Below are 15,723 nucleotides of genomic sequence, written 5' to 3'. Positions count from 1 at the left end.
GTTGACATATGTCAAGGAGTTAGGGATTGAGACTGTTTATGTGTTTCCTGTTAGACAGCCTAATGTTCTTCTCACCTCACCCCAACCATGGCTCACTTCCATTGATGTTTAAACCCGTTTTTTTTTTTTTTAACATCTTTATTGGAGTATAATTGCTTTATAGTGGTGTGTTAGTTTCTGTTTTACAACAAAATGAATCATTTATATATATACATATGTTCCCATATCTCTTCCCTCTTGAGTCTCCCTCCCTCCCACCCTCCCTATCCCACCCCTCCAGGCGATCACAAAGCACCGAGATGATCTCCCTGTGCTATGCGGTTGCTTCCCACTAGCTATCTACCTTACGTTTGGTAGTGTATATATGTCCATGCCTCTCTCTCGCTTTGTCACAGCTTACCCTTCCGCCTCCCCATATCCTCAAGTCCATTCTCTAGTAGGTCTGTGTCTTTATTCCTGTCTTACCCCTAGGTTCTTCATGACATTTTTTTTTTTCTTAAATTCCTTATATATGTGTTAGCATACGGTATTTGTCTTTCTCTTTCTGACTTACTTCACTCTGTATGACTCTAGGTCTATCCACCTCAATACAAATAGCTCAATTTCGTTTCTTTTTATGGCTGAGTAATATTCCATTGTATATATGTGCCACATCTTCTTTATCCATTCATCCGATGATGGGCACTTAGGTTGTTTCCATCTCCGGGCTATTGTAAGTAGAGCTGCAATGAACATTTTGGTACATGTTTTTGAATTATGGTTTTCTCAGGGTATATGCCCAGTAGTGGGATTGCTGGGTCATATGGTAGTTCTATTTGTAGTTTTTTAAGGAACCTCCATACTGTTCTCCACAGTGGCTGTATCAATTTACATTCCCACCAACAGTGCAAGAGGGTTCCCTTTTCTCCACAGCCTCTCCAGCATTTATTGTTTCTAGATTTTTTGATGATGGCCATTCTGACTGGTGTGAGATGATATCTCATTGTAGTTTTGATTTGCATTTCTCTAATGATTAGTGATGTTGAGCATTCTTTCATGTGTTTGTTGGCAGTCTGTATATCTTCTTTGGAGAAAAGTCTATTTAGGTTTTCTGCCCATTTTGGGGTTGTAAACCCGTTTGTTCTTTGATCAAGAATGTGTAGGTCCTCATTAACATTTCTTTTTTTTAAATAGCTGGATGATGAATGAATGAATGATGAGGGAAATTTAAACTGGGAAACATTGTTGAAGCAAGCCCACTGCAATCATATTCTGTTGACATAGCCATTTATGAATAATGGACGACAGGAGACATTCAGGTGGCTACTGTGTTGTGAAAATAAAGTGGGTCATCAAACGGAAGGAAGATGGGATGTCAGAGGGAAGAAACACAGTTTAAAGAAACACTGAAGCACAGCTTCACATTCTGGGCCACAGTTGAAGTCAGCCAGGAAACCGCAGCTGGAGACCAAATAACCCAGCACAAACTGGCCAAGTTTGGATACTCCAGGAGATAAAAAGTCAGACTAGGAAATAATGCCAGGTTATTTAATCAGTAACTACTACCAGAAACCAGAGGACTTTCTTAACCATCTTACCATAATGAAGAGCACACTTCTGAACAGTGGAGGGATCATCAAAGCAAGGGCATCAATCTCAGCTCCAAGAGCAATATAAAACAAATACATGTATTTGTCTATAGGCCGTACAAACTTTCAGCACCATGCCTAGTTTTCGCGATAATGTTAACTTACTTCTTCAGTAAAGTTTTAGATAACACGAGGTTACAAACCAACCGTCAACTTACGTTCATTGCTGGAAAGAAATTTCCAACCTATTGATTTCAAAGTCCGTGATGAAAAATTTTAATATATATGTAGATCGTTTATTGTGCATAATAGTACAATTGTGCTTCTTTAGTTCAACTTGTATCTGGGCCACTTAGCCATGTTGGATCTCAATTTTCTCATCTGTAAGTTGACGTGCTTGAGATGAGCTCTAAGGTAACTCCCAAATCTAAGCTTACTCTATTATTCAATGATGGGTTTAATTATTTCTGAATTCTGTTTTTCTCTGACATGTTAAAAACTTGACCCCTTAGGAAGAAAAACAAGATAATTTTCAACTAACATTAAATCTGACCTAAAGCCATGGACTCCAGAGAATTTATAATATATAGAAAAAATCACGTCTCTATCTTTATTCAATTGTCCTTTTGTACTGATTGGGCACTTGTTTCAATCTGTAATCCTGATGGAGTTAATTAAGGACCTCAAATATAATTTGAAAATGTTTACAGACAGCACATTTTAGGTTGCCAATCCCATCTGTGGACACTGCTATGTTAATGACACAATATTTGTTTTAGAGGTCATAGTGCTATTTGCCAGGTTAAACATTTGTAATCTGGATCCAGCTTTAATATACCCTTTCAAAGAAAGCCACAGACTGCTATACACTCCATCAGCAGTGCTCTTCAATCGAATGGTCTGTGAGGATTACAGAGGCAGCTAAGCCAACAATAACAGGCACCTTCCATGTGGATGCTAATTAGAACGTTGACATAATAAACTCCTTACTCGGGACAAGTCGGCGTTCAGTATTTGCCACCCCACATCATGTGAAGGCAAAGCTGTTAATAGAATTTGCCCCTAGAGTGACCAAAGGCAGAGCACAAAGAGCTTCTGCCCCGTTTGTACCCTGTGGTGGTGGTGAGAGTGTGGGTGTAAACTCCCAGTTGCACACTGTCTTCTTATGACCACACAATGGTTAATTTGTATTTCTCCTGTCGAACATCACTTTTAAAGGTCACTCTTCTGTTTGCTAAACTATACATAGGTAAGCAACATCAGAATAGAGCCCTCAGTGTGTATTTGAGGTTTACTATCAATACACTCTTTTTTTTCTTTTTTTTTAAAAATTGAAGTATAGTTGATTTACAATATTATATTAGTTTCAGGTATACAACATAATGTTCCAGTACTTTACAGGTTGTACTCCATTAAAAGTTATTACAGGATAATGGCTATGATTCCCTGTGCTGTACAATATATCCCTGTTACTTATCTATTTTATACATAGTGGTTTGTATCTCTTAATCCCATACCCTAGCATCATACTTTTTAAATGATTTCCAGTATATATTACTTTTTTTGTACTTTTAATGATAGTCTAGGACATCTTTGAGTTTATATAGTATCTCAGTAATTTTTAGTTTAGTGTAATTTCACATATATTATCTCATCCTTTTTTTTTAATATTCCCATGGGATAAGAAAGGTATTTAAAAAAAAATAAATTAGGGCTTCCCTGGTGGCACAGTGGTTGGGAGTTGGCCTGCCGATGCAGGGGACACGGGTTCGTGCCCCTGTCCGGGAAGATCCCACATGCCACGGAGCGGCTGGGCCCGTGAGCCATGGCCGCTGAGCCTGCGCGTCCAGAGCCTGTGCTCCGTAACGGGAGAGGCCGCGGCAGTGAGAGGCCTGCGTACGGCAAAATTTAATAAATAAATAAATAAATAAATTAACAATTATATAGGCTAAGAAAATAAGACACAAAAAGATAATTCATCAAAGTTGCAAGGTGAGGTTTAGCAGGATACAATAGCAATAGCAACAACAAAAACAAAAAAACATTGAAACAATATCAAAGGAGGTAAATGGCTTTTATCAGGCCCACCAGATAACCTCTAAAATCTCAGATGTATAACGTATAAAGACAACCAACCAAACAATCAACAATTATTGGGCACTTATGATATGTCCAATTCTATTTTCTAATTTCACAGTACATTATTATTTTACTTATGTTGAGAAATAAACCTTAATTAGTTATTGCCAAAGAGTAGGAAGAGTGTAAAATGCCTCTCCTCTTATAATTGTCTGGAAGCGAGTTCTATCTTTCATTGTACCTACATGGTGACCAGATGCCAAGATGGTCCCAAATGATCCCAGCATGTAATCTCCTCCTCTTGAGTGTGCACTGGCCCAGGGACTTGCTGCTAACAAATAGACTATAGCAAAAGTGGCAGAAAGTCACTTCGGTGATTAGATGACATAAGATGGTCACTTCCATCTTCCTAGCAGACCCTCTCCCTTGCTGACTTGGATGAAGGAAGCTGCTATATGGAGAAGCCATATGAAACTCAGGATGGCTGACAGCCAACATCTAGCAAGGAACTGGGGCCCTCAGGTCAACAACTTTCAAGGAGCTGAATCCTGCCAATAAACACATAAGCTTGGAATCAGATCTTTCCCTAGTAAAGCCTTCGTATGAGACCACAGCCTAACTGATAACTTGCTTGCAGCCTGTGAGAAACCCTGAAGCAGAGGATGCAGATAAACTATGCCTGGACTCCTGACCCACAGAAACTGTAAGATAACAACTGTCTGCTGCTTTAAGTTACTGAGTTTGTAATGACTTGTTATGCATTAGTAGACACCTAATACTGTCTCTGACTTAAAGAAAATGCATTTCAGGTTTGAGATTTATCAATTACTTCAAAGGACGTCTTGGCTTAATTGCTGGCATGGGATAACCCACGACAACTTCATACCCTAAAGATATTCTAGTAAATAACAAGATACTAGAAATCACTTCTCATTTTCATGTCTGAATTAACTTCAGAATAATTACCTATCGTCAACACTACCAGGTGTTGTATAAAATGCATTAAAAACTTCTTCATTTGTTAGCTATTCACAGAAGCTTTTTTTCTATATTGAAATATCTATTAAAGTAGAATACTCTTCCAGCGTCCTAAGGAGGCTGCCTATTTTACTTGGTCATGGCCTTGCTATATGGTGCGGTTGAATTCACACAGGGCATAAAGCTTGAAAACAGATAAACCTGGAGTGCACTGTGTGGCTTTGAACAAGATACTTGTTTAAGCTTCAGATTTCTCCTCTGTAAAACAAAACAAATATCCTGTTTTGAAGAGATATAGTAAGTGTACAGGGAGAAAAATGATTTATAAAATTCAGAACTAAGTGTGAAAATGGGAGTGTATAATTTCTTTCCAGAAAATTTTATCTATACCTATAGATGCAAGAATATAATATACTCAAGGGACAATTTTCAGAGAGGAAAACTAACAGAAAGCTTAACTTCTCTGTACAAAGGAAATAAATAGAAATTTTGGAGTGAAAGAAAGTACAGAAGAAAGGAGATGCGTGTGGAGCAAGAGGAAAGAGAGCCAGAACACAGTGTTTAGATTAAGAGGTAGGTGGCCATGGAGAACTGTGGGAAAACACCTGGAAGCAGCAATTCCAGTGATGAGTATTTCTAAGAAACTGCAAAGTGATGCGAGGTAATTGTATTGCCCCGAAACGTAATAGATTTTCTTGAGCAGGAAAATTCTTACTGTGAATGTTGTATGGGGAACTCAAACATAAGGAACACTTGGGAACCACCTTTGGCCATCGGGGGGGCGGGGGGGAGAAGTACAGCTCATGGGATGAAATGAGACACAATTGATAATGGAACCTTGGGGGAGACAGGAAGCTGGAGAAAGAACTGACTTTGAGAAAGATTGCAAGCTACTTAGAGTTGGGGGAGATCAAACACTCAAAGGAATATGGGGGAGAGAGTTTAAACTAATTGTTTGTCTCAAAGAACAGAGTGATCCCAGCTGACATCTGTATTACTTAAAGATTTAAATTAGCTAGAATAGAGCCTACTTCAGCACTCAATAAACACAATTTGAGATAGACTCAAGGAGTTTAAGGAATTACTTTCCCAGCTAGCTGAAAATAAATCAGACAGAAGTAAAGAATTTGACTTATTAAAGAAATTCACCTGTTTAGACTTGAATCATTTCTGATCATTCGATGGATGCGTTAATTCAATGCAACAACATATATGTATCACATTTACACTTTAGCTTACAATTTAATTTTCAATTATACCTCAGTAAAATAACCATAAAATATATATAATCAAACAACTTATGCAGCTATATTCAGTATTGTAATATGCCTATATTATAACACATATAACTGTTAAGCTACAAAGTAAATGCATTGGAATCCTGTTATTAGTATGTTCTTACCATGGAATTTATAACACTCTCCAGCCTGTGGGCCCTAGCTGTTCCCTCTCCCAGAATGGCTCCTCTGCTCAAATTTTGTCCTATATGTGAGAGCTCCCCCAGCTACACTCCTTAAAATAGCAGCATTTATTTCTCACGGTTTATTTCTCGAGATTAGAAAGTCCAATATCAAGTGACTGGCTGGTCCAGTTCCTGGCCAGGGTCCTCTTCCTGGCTATGTCCTTACAAGGTGGAAAGCGAGAGAGCTCTGTGGGGTCTCTTTTATAAGAGCACTAATCCCATTCATGAGGGTTCCACCCTAGGACCTAATCACATCCCAAAGACCTATCTCCTAATACCATCATCTTGTGAGTTAGAATTTCAACATATGTATTTGGTGAGGGGGACACAAACATTCAGACCATAACACCTCATAAAACCAGATCTGTCCTGCTGTTGCTTTGTAAAGAACTTAGCACGTGCTATCACAGATACTTATCTACATGTGGATTGTGTTTAATTGTAGAGTATGATTTCTCAAGTCCAGGTTCATATATTGTCTTTCTATCCTGACTGTGACACACATCTGAGTGCACAGTGGTCACTCAGTAGGTTCCTATGGAAATGATTTGTTGAGAAAGAAATAGCACCAAAGTCCCACGATTCTATCTCACTGCTTTCTCATCCTGTAATACAGGATGAGATACCCATTTTCTTTCTGCCATCCATTCAGAAGGTTTCTCTGGGTTAATAACCAGCATAGGAAGGAGCAGTCACATTTTTCATTTCACTCTTTTCAAGTCTGAGTTAAACTGTTTATATACTGAGAGGGAGCCTTGTGTCATGGAAAGAGGGATGCATTTTTTAGCTTTAGGTCTAGTGCAACCACCTAATATTTATATGACTCTGGAGAAATCATTTTCCATCTGTAAGGTTCATTTTCCTTATTTATAAAAGATAAACAAACAAGCAAACAAATAAACCAAAGGGGGTGAGAATCCTGGTGGGGGGAGGGCGTATTTGACCTGGTAGGATCGCAAGCTATTTGATAATCAGATGAAATTATATATATGAAAGCCTTGACACAGCATAAATGTAAACTGTTAATATTATTTTGAAAAGTTGGGGGATAACTTTTATTTATATAACTTTATTTATATATAAACATGGGTTAGCATTACTCTTTAGTTAAATGGTTATTATCCCCCAAGTTCACAAATTTAAACTCCAGAATCATAAAGTGATTCAAAGATCAAAAGAAAACTACACAAATTCACTCATAATTAGAATGTCATAATAACAGATTTTACTTGCTACTTTTGATGTCTTGGGGTTTAGAAACAAACAACTTGCTCAGCATATTTTGGCAGAACTTCTTTTTAAAAAACAGGAAGGTTAACTACCAAATTATGAGGACAGCAAATGGAAAAAAAAAACAACACTAATGCTCCTAAATAAAGATATGAGCACTAATTCTATATTGGAAATCAAACTGGTTTGTTTTAAATTGGAGGTTGTGTGGGTTCCTTTTTTTATTTACTTCTTATATTGGATAAGTTTTCCAAGAGTCTTATTATACTTTAGAAGGAGTTCCATTTTTTAGTTCTTTCCTCCAAATGTATGAGCATTTTTTTAAAGAAACTCTGTGATGTAGATTGACAGAGAAATAAACATGTTCCTCTATTTTAGTCTTATTTAAATACATGTGGTGCATTAAGGTGTGATTAGCACTAAAAATAGACACTCCATGTTAAGAAGTTGTATCATTAGGATACAACATGTAGGAATGTAGTAAGAAACTTTCAGTCACTCAGTGTGTGTGAAATAATATTCTATGGCTATATACTTTTTAACTGAGGACATCAGTGTGTACTTTGTCCACCAACAAGGGAGAAACATAAAGGGAACCAATCTCTGTGGAAGGAAGACTCTTACAAATAATTCAGATCTAAAGGATTTACCACAAGAATATCCCAGGGCTCTACTAGCTTTGGGGGAAATCAAAGTGGTAAGTCCCTGTCCAACACCCAAGTCAGTATTTCTAGGGTCAGTTTATTTTTATTATTATTATTTTTTTTTTTGCGGTACGCGGGCCTCTCACTGTTGTGGCCTCTCCCGTTGCGGAGCACAGGCTCCGGACGTGCAGGCTCAGCGGCCATGACTCACGGGCCCAGCTGCTCCGCGGCATGTGGGATCTTCCCGGACCGGGGCACGAACCCACGTCCCCTGCATCGGCAGGCGGACTCTCAACCTCTGCGCCACCAGGGAAGCCCAAAAGTACCGTTTTTTTTGGGGGGGGGGTTAGTTTATTTTTAAAAAATCCTTTTCATTATCAGGTAAACTGGCAGTTTTCATAGGAGTTTACTAGGAAAATCAGTAAAGGCAAAAAAAATTGAAATACAGGAAATATTAAAAAAAAAAGATCCGCTGGCTTACAGGGCACAGAATTGCTGTGCTAAAATAATTTAAAAGTTGCCTCAGGCTTCCTGAGTGACACTAGACAAGCACTCTAGTTCCGGTTCTCTCACTGACTGACTTGACTTGGTTGACACTCAAAGATGATGAGACTACAAACTGAAATAGCTTCAGGAGCTGGTGTGAATCACAGGCCCTCTCAGAAGCTACCTCTGGAATTACATTATGGGTATAAACACATCAGTTTGACACTCTGGTTTCAGGGTTGAGTGTATTTCTCCATTCAGTGTCCTCAGCAACCTTGGAGATGGAAGATATTTCCATTCCTGGACCCTAGTTTCCTCCATCGAGTTTCAAATCATTATTTACTGAACTTGTAGGCAACTTTGCTTTCACCAAGTCTCTCTTATTCCTTAGGCCGTCACTTCTGCTATAAGCCCTGATGTGTTGTTTAGCTTATTTAAAACTTCTTTAGCCACTGTTTACAAATAACAAATGTTGGCAAGGATGTTGAGAAGAGGGAAGTCTTGTGCACTGTTGGTGGGAATGTAAATTGGTGCAGCCACTATGGAGAACAGTATGGAGGTTCCTTAAAAAACTAAAAATAGAACCATCATAGGATCCTGCAATTCCACTCCTAGGGATATATGTGAAAACCCCCCAAAATGCTAATCTGAAAAGATACATGCACCCCAATGTTCATAGCAGCATTATTTACAATAGCCAAGACACGGAAGCAACCTAATTGTCCATCAAGAGGTGAATGGATTAAGAGGATGTGGTATATATATGCAATAGAATATTACTCAGCCTCAAAAAGAATGAGATCTTGCATTTGCCCCAACGCGGGTAGACCTAGAGAGTATTATGCTTAGTGAAGTAAGCCACACAAAGACAAATGTTGGATGTTATCATTTATATGTGGAATCTAAAAAAATAAACAAGTAAATGTAACAAAACAGAAACAGACACAGAGATAAAGAGAACAAACTAGTGGTTACCAGTGGGGAGAGGGGAGAGGGGAGGGGGAAGGGCCAAGATAAAGATAGGGGATTAAGAGGTACCATCTGCTATGAATAAAATAAATAAGTTACAAGGATATATTGTATAGCATAGGGAACTTAAGCAACATTTTATAATAATTTTAAATGGAGTATAATCTATAAAAATATAGAATCACTGTGTTGTACACCTGAAACTAATATAATATTGTAAATCAACTATATTTCAATTAAAAATATTATAATTTAAAAAAATGTTTACATGAAAGAAGGATTTCATGATGAAATCTGTTTGGAGAAACTGAGTTAATCAGTTAAATTGCAGAATTTCTTAGGTTTTAAGTGTACAGTGTTTATATCTAAGCTAGAGATAAAGTGTGGAGCATTTTCCAGAATCATTTAATAGTGTAACACTTTTTCTCAATGGAGAGTACCTTGAGGAATGGTGCTCTGGTTGGATGTTATATAATAATAACTCTACTCATTTGCAAAATAAAGCCTTGCAATCCATGTTCACAGTTAGCATCTCGGCTTCATTTGCCAGCTTCTGCTTGTAGCCATGTCATTGGTGTGAGAGGATTGGGGGTGGGATTGTGGAGTTGGGGATTGGGCACAGTTTTTCAAGGGCCCTGAATTGGCCTCATTATCTCCACTTTTTTTTTTTTTTTTTTTTTTGCGCGGTACGCGGGCCTCTCACTGCTGTGGCCTCTCCCGCTGCGGAGCACAGGCTCCGGACGTGCAGGCTCAGCGGCCATGGCCCACGGGCCCAGCCGCTCCGCGGCATGTGGGATCTTCCCGGACCGGGACACGAATCCGTGTCCCCTGCATCGGCAGGCGGACTCTCAACCACTGTGCCACCAGGGAAGCCCTATCTCCTCATTTTATAGGGCTATTAGAACACTCAGTATTTTTCTAAGACCACCTTTGCTTCTTAGGATTTTTGCTATGTTCCCATGACCCTCAAATGCTTGAAATGGTATATTCTTAAGAGTAGAAGATCTATGAATAGAAGATCTTGTGAACAGAAGATCTATGGACCTTGATTGCCATAAATGTTCAAACTCTTACTGGTTTTACTTCCCAGATATTCCATTTGGTCCTGTGTTGTATTGAAATACAATTACAATCTTTGTAGCTGGACAACTAAATAATTTAAACATGCAATAATAATAACATAGAGGCCTTATGAGTAAAATTGCTCTTTTTTAAAGGATTGCCGTCCAGAATTCTAAAAATTAAATTAAATAGTGTGTATTAAGTGTGAAGCATGATACCTCCCACATAGCAACTAATAAATGGTAAGAACTCTTTTTTTCTATGACCAAATCCTAATGACCCAGCTTGTTTTAATCAACCAAAGCCATGTTCTCTGGCCATGGCTAATAGAAACCCTTCACTCAAGTTAAATTAAACATATTTTCTTTATTGTCCCAAATAGTAAGTAAGAGGTGGTCACTCCCTCTAAAGAAAGTCAGATAAAAATCTTAACCTGTCTCAGCCTACAAAGGCCCTTTCCTGGAGAATGTCTCTGAATTTAGGCAATCTCAATACCTATTCTGTAGTTTTGTTCATTTTGTTTGAATTGTGAGGGTAAGGAATAACTACATTATTTTAGCTTAGCTGTCCTTTGTGAGCCAAGAGCAGTGTGGCAATTTAGAACCTTTTTGCATTTTCCTGTTTTTCCTATTTTGAGCAGATTGGGTTCAAATCAATATATATGGAATGTCAAATGGGCCATCATTTTGAATTTCTGAAGCTTATAAACTCATTGAAGGCAAAAGGGTGAGTATGAAAATGATTATAATATAAATTGGAGTAAGCTAAGAGAGATATGCCAAAAAACTATGGTAAATTGGAGGAGAGAGATGTTATATAGTGTTGGTGGAGATGAAGACAGACATCTGAATTGAAGTAGCAGGTGTAATTGTCTTGAAGGCTGGATAAGATTTTAATAAATGGAAGAAAGGAATTAAGACATTCCAGATGTGGAAAAACAAACATAAAGGAGCTTAAGTAAATATAAAAATATGGAAAAGCAGCCTGTGTATTTGGGTAACAGCTAGCTATAGTAATCAAAATAAAAATAGTATGGTATTGGAATAAAAACAGACACTGGATCAAAGGAAAACAATAGCAAGCCCAGAAATAAACCCATGCATATATGGTCACTTAATCTTCGACAAAGTACCGAGAACATACAATGGGGAAAGGATAGTTTCTGCAATAAATGATGTTGGGAAAATTGGGTATTCACATGCAAAAGAATGAAACTGGGTCCCTATCTCACACCATACACAAAAATCAACTCAAAACGGATTAAAGACTTGAACATGAACTGGAAACTGGTAAAATTCCTAGAAGAATACATGGGCAGTGAGCTCCTTGGCATCAATCTTGGCAATAATTTTTTGGACTTGATGCCCAAAGCAAAGGCAACGAAAGCAAAAATAAACAAGTGGAACTACATCAAACTAAAAAGCTTCTGCACAGCAAAGAAACCATCAATAAAATGAAAAGGCAACCTATGGAAGGGGAGAAAATATTTGCAAACCATATAGCTGTTAAGAAGTAAATACCCTATATACAAGGAACTCCTACAACTCAATAGCAAAAACAAACCAAAACAAAATTTATAAAATCTGATTTTAAAAAAATGGTCAGAGGACCTGAGTAGGCATTTTTCCAAAGAAGACATACAGATAAGCCAACAGGTACATGAAGAGGTACTTATCTTAATCATCAGAAAAATGCAGATCAAAACCACAATGAAAAATCAGCTCACATACAGTAGGATGCCTGTTATCAAAAAGATAAGAGATAGCAAATGCTGGCTAGGACATGGAGAAAAAGAAACACTTTTACACTATCATTGGGAATGTAAGGTGGTACAGTTACTATTGAAGCCATTAAAAATAGAACTAAATTAAAGAATTAAAAATAGGACTACCATATGATCCAGCAATCCCACTTGTGGGTATATATCCAAGGAAATGAAATCATTATCTCAAAGAAATATCTATACTCTTTTGTTCATTGTAGCATTATTCATAATAGCCAAGAAGTATGGAAACAATTTATGTGATGGTCTACAAATGAATGGATAAAAATGTTTTATATATATAAATACACATATATATATAGAAGTATATAGAAAGAGAGAGAGATATTCAGCCATAAAAAGGGAAATCCTGCCATTTGTGACAACGTGGATGACCTCGAGCATGTTATGCTAAGTGAAATAAGCCAGAGAAGGATAAATGCTGCATGGTATCACATATATGGAATCTAAACAAACAAACAAAAAGTTAAATTCATAGAAACAGAGAATAGAACAGTGGTTGTCAGGGGCTGGGAAGCAAGAAAAATAGGGAAAGGTTGGTGAAAGGGTACAAACTTTCACCAACCTCTCGGAGCTATAAGATGAATAAGGTCTGAGGATCTAATGTAACAATGTTGTAAAGTTGAAACTTGCTGAACACAAGCAGAACTTGTGTTCTCACCAAAAAAAAAAAAAAAAAAAAAAAAGCAGGTAAGTATATGAGGTGATGAATGTGTTCACTAACAATGGGAATCCTTTCATAAAGTATATGTATATTAAACCATCAAGTTGTACACTTTAAACGTACTGCAAATTACCCCAATAAAGCTGAAAAAAATCAGTCTTAAAAATTAAGGGCTTCCCTGGTGGCGCAGTGGTTGAGAGTCCGCCTACCGATGCAGGGGACACGGTTCGTGCCCTGGTCCGGGAAGATCCCACATGCCACGGAGCAGCTGGGCCCGTGAGTCATGGCCGCTGAGCCTGCACGTCCGGAGCCTGTGCTCCGCAACGGGAGAGGCCACAACAGTGAGAGGTCCGCATAAGGCAAAAAAAAAAAAAAAATTAAAAAGTAAATGCAGAAAATAATATACAGAAGATCAAAAATGTATTTCTTGTTCTCTCATAAGATGCTTTTGGATACATTTTTCAACAAAACAGACTACTAAAACAAGAATGAGGGATCCATGGAATACAGATAGAGGGCTGAGTTAAAGAACAGTGAAGAATTATAGAATTGAACTGTGAGCCAGTTCAAAGAGCAGAAATATGAAGGTCTGAGTGAGGGAAGGCCTCAAAAAAAAGAGGAGGAAGAGGAGAAGAAAGAAGAAAAAGAAGAAGAAGATGGATATGACTATTTGAAAACTGAATTGCTGGGCATTTGACAGCCTCTTACAATATTTCAAAATATTAATTTTACGTGCATCAAAAATTAAAACAATAAAATAGAGTAATTTTACAAGAAATAAAATATAATAACATATTTTCTGTTTACTTTAATAGTCACATTATAATAATGATGTATTGGAATTTTATTTAACCAAAAATGTGTGATATAATTATTTTGTAATGGTGCAGTAAAGGGTAATGACTCCATAAAAGAAAGTCACTATTCAGTGTTATATAAAAATGGAAGTAAATAGCAGTAATAAAAGAAAAAAAAGTTAAAAGTGGGTCCCTCTGGGGAGCAGGATTGTGAGGATGCTATTTGTTTGTTTGTTTTTTGTTTTAATATAAGCCTTTTAGTAATGATTGACTTTTTAATCAAATGCCTACATATAAAATGATTTTAATAAAAATAAATTTGACAAAAATAAAAATTCACTTTAAAAAGTCTATAAAACTTCCACATACAGTCATTATAGCTAAATAACTCTAACTAATAGGTAAATGGAACAGACAGTGCAGACAATTAGCCATGTAGAAGTCAGAGGATAATCAGCCCTGGTGTCATGAAAATAGATTTTGTAGACAGTGAACAATGAGAAGTTCCTTGCGGCTGGATCACACAGAGTGTTGAAGGGGGAGACCAGCAATAGGGCAGGTGTTGATGGGCTTTGAGTATCACGGTAAGTTGTTGTAACTTTATACTGTGGTCAGTAAGAAGCTAGCCTGAGTTGTAAACAGAGGAGAAAGAAAATTAAATTCATTTTTGGGAAAGATACCTGGCACCAAACTGGAAAAGAGAAGGAATTTTGGAACGTAGAATAATAAATAGCTGTTGCAATAGTTTTGAGACATGATGAGGGTCACAGAGGCAGTGGAAATAGAAAAAGATCCAATTCAGGAAATATTTCTGAGATAAAATCAGTAACACTTCATGAAAATTGGATGTGGGGAATGAGGGACATATTCTAGGATAAATCTAAGCTTTCTAACAAGGGAAATTGAGAGACTGGTGACCCATATAATTGACCCTAGGAAAAGTGGAAGAGACAATTCTGCTGTTGCAGATATCTGAGAAAATCAATAGAACATGTGTTTCTCCAAAGTAGGTGGCACACCTGGAGAGTTGGTGTGGGCATATACTTTGCACCGTCAGAAAGTCGGATGAACTAAAATTAATTTTCTTTATTTCTCCTTAAATGAAGTTACTTTTGTTCATAAAATGTCAATTTCAGTTGTAATAGAAAATGTAACCGTGCTATTTTAATGTAACTCAATCAGACCCTGTTAGATCTCAGTCACCTTTGGGTAGCTACTTACACTCTACAAGGATGTCTCCAGCTTCCTTTTCTCCTTCCCTGAAGACCAGAAGGGAGTGATCTAGGTTCAGGATTCCTAGGAAGGAAGCAGAGAGTTAGGTGGGGTGGCTTGTGAATTGTCCTGGCACCAAAGGAAGCGTGTCCATTCTATGGTCCTCACATATCCTTCCTGGCCTCAGCTGGCACCCCTCTTTCTTGCACAGTTGCCTCCATCCCTAGAACATCTGCCGCCAATGTCCATAATCTTGCCACAGTTCCTACTTCTCATATGTTACGCATTCTAATCTCCCCAATGAAAGTTTAGTTCTTCTCAGCTGGACCTCAAAATTATTTCCACCTCTTGTTCAAAGGGTACAATTCCCCAGCATTTTTCCTGCAACTTGCTCACACAGGCTGTAACTTGTAAGCCCACACTCTGGACACCTCCCACAGACAGCAGCTCTGGCACTCAGAAGTCATGTTGAACTCTAGGTTTCTCCTTAAAAATCAACATACACATGGAAAAAAACACTTTTCTCTTGTAAATTATTGAAAGTTTTCTTTATTTTTCTCTGATTGAACACAATTTATTTCTTAAGGATTTAAGAGCTCACATTTATTTTCAGTATGTGAATATCATACATGGTTACTAGTACTAGTGTTTTTTTAGGGCAAAGATATCAACAGTTAATTATTCTATTTAGGTCTAATGGATCCTTATTTTTCTTTACTAAACCACCAAACCCATGCATTTATATATATATATATATATATATATATATATATATACACACATATACAC

This window comes from Phocoena sinus, chromosome 17, assembly GCF_008692025.1.
Source record: "Phocoena sinus isolate mPhoSin1 chromosome 17, mPhoSin1.pri, whole genome shotgun sequence".
NCBI lineage: Eukaryota > Metazoa > Chordata > Mammalia > Artiodactyla > Phocoenidae > Phocoena > Phocoena sinus.
The sequence above is the reverse complement of the archived record's forward strand: the minus strand, read 5'-3'. Positions refer to the sequence as shown.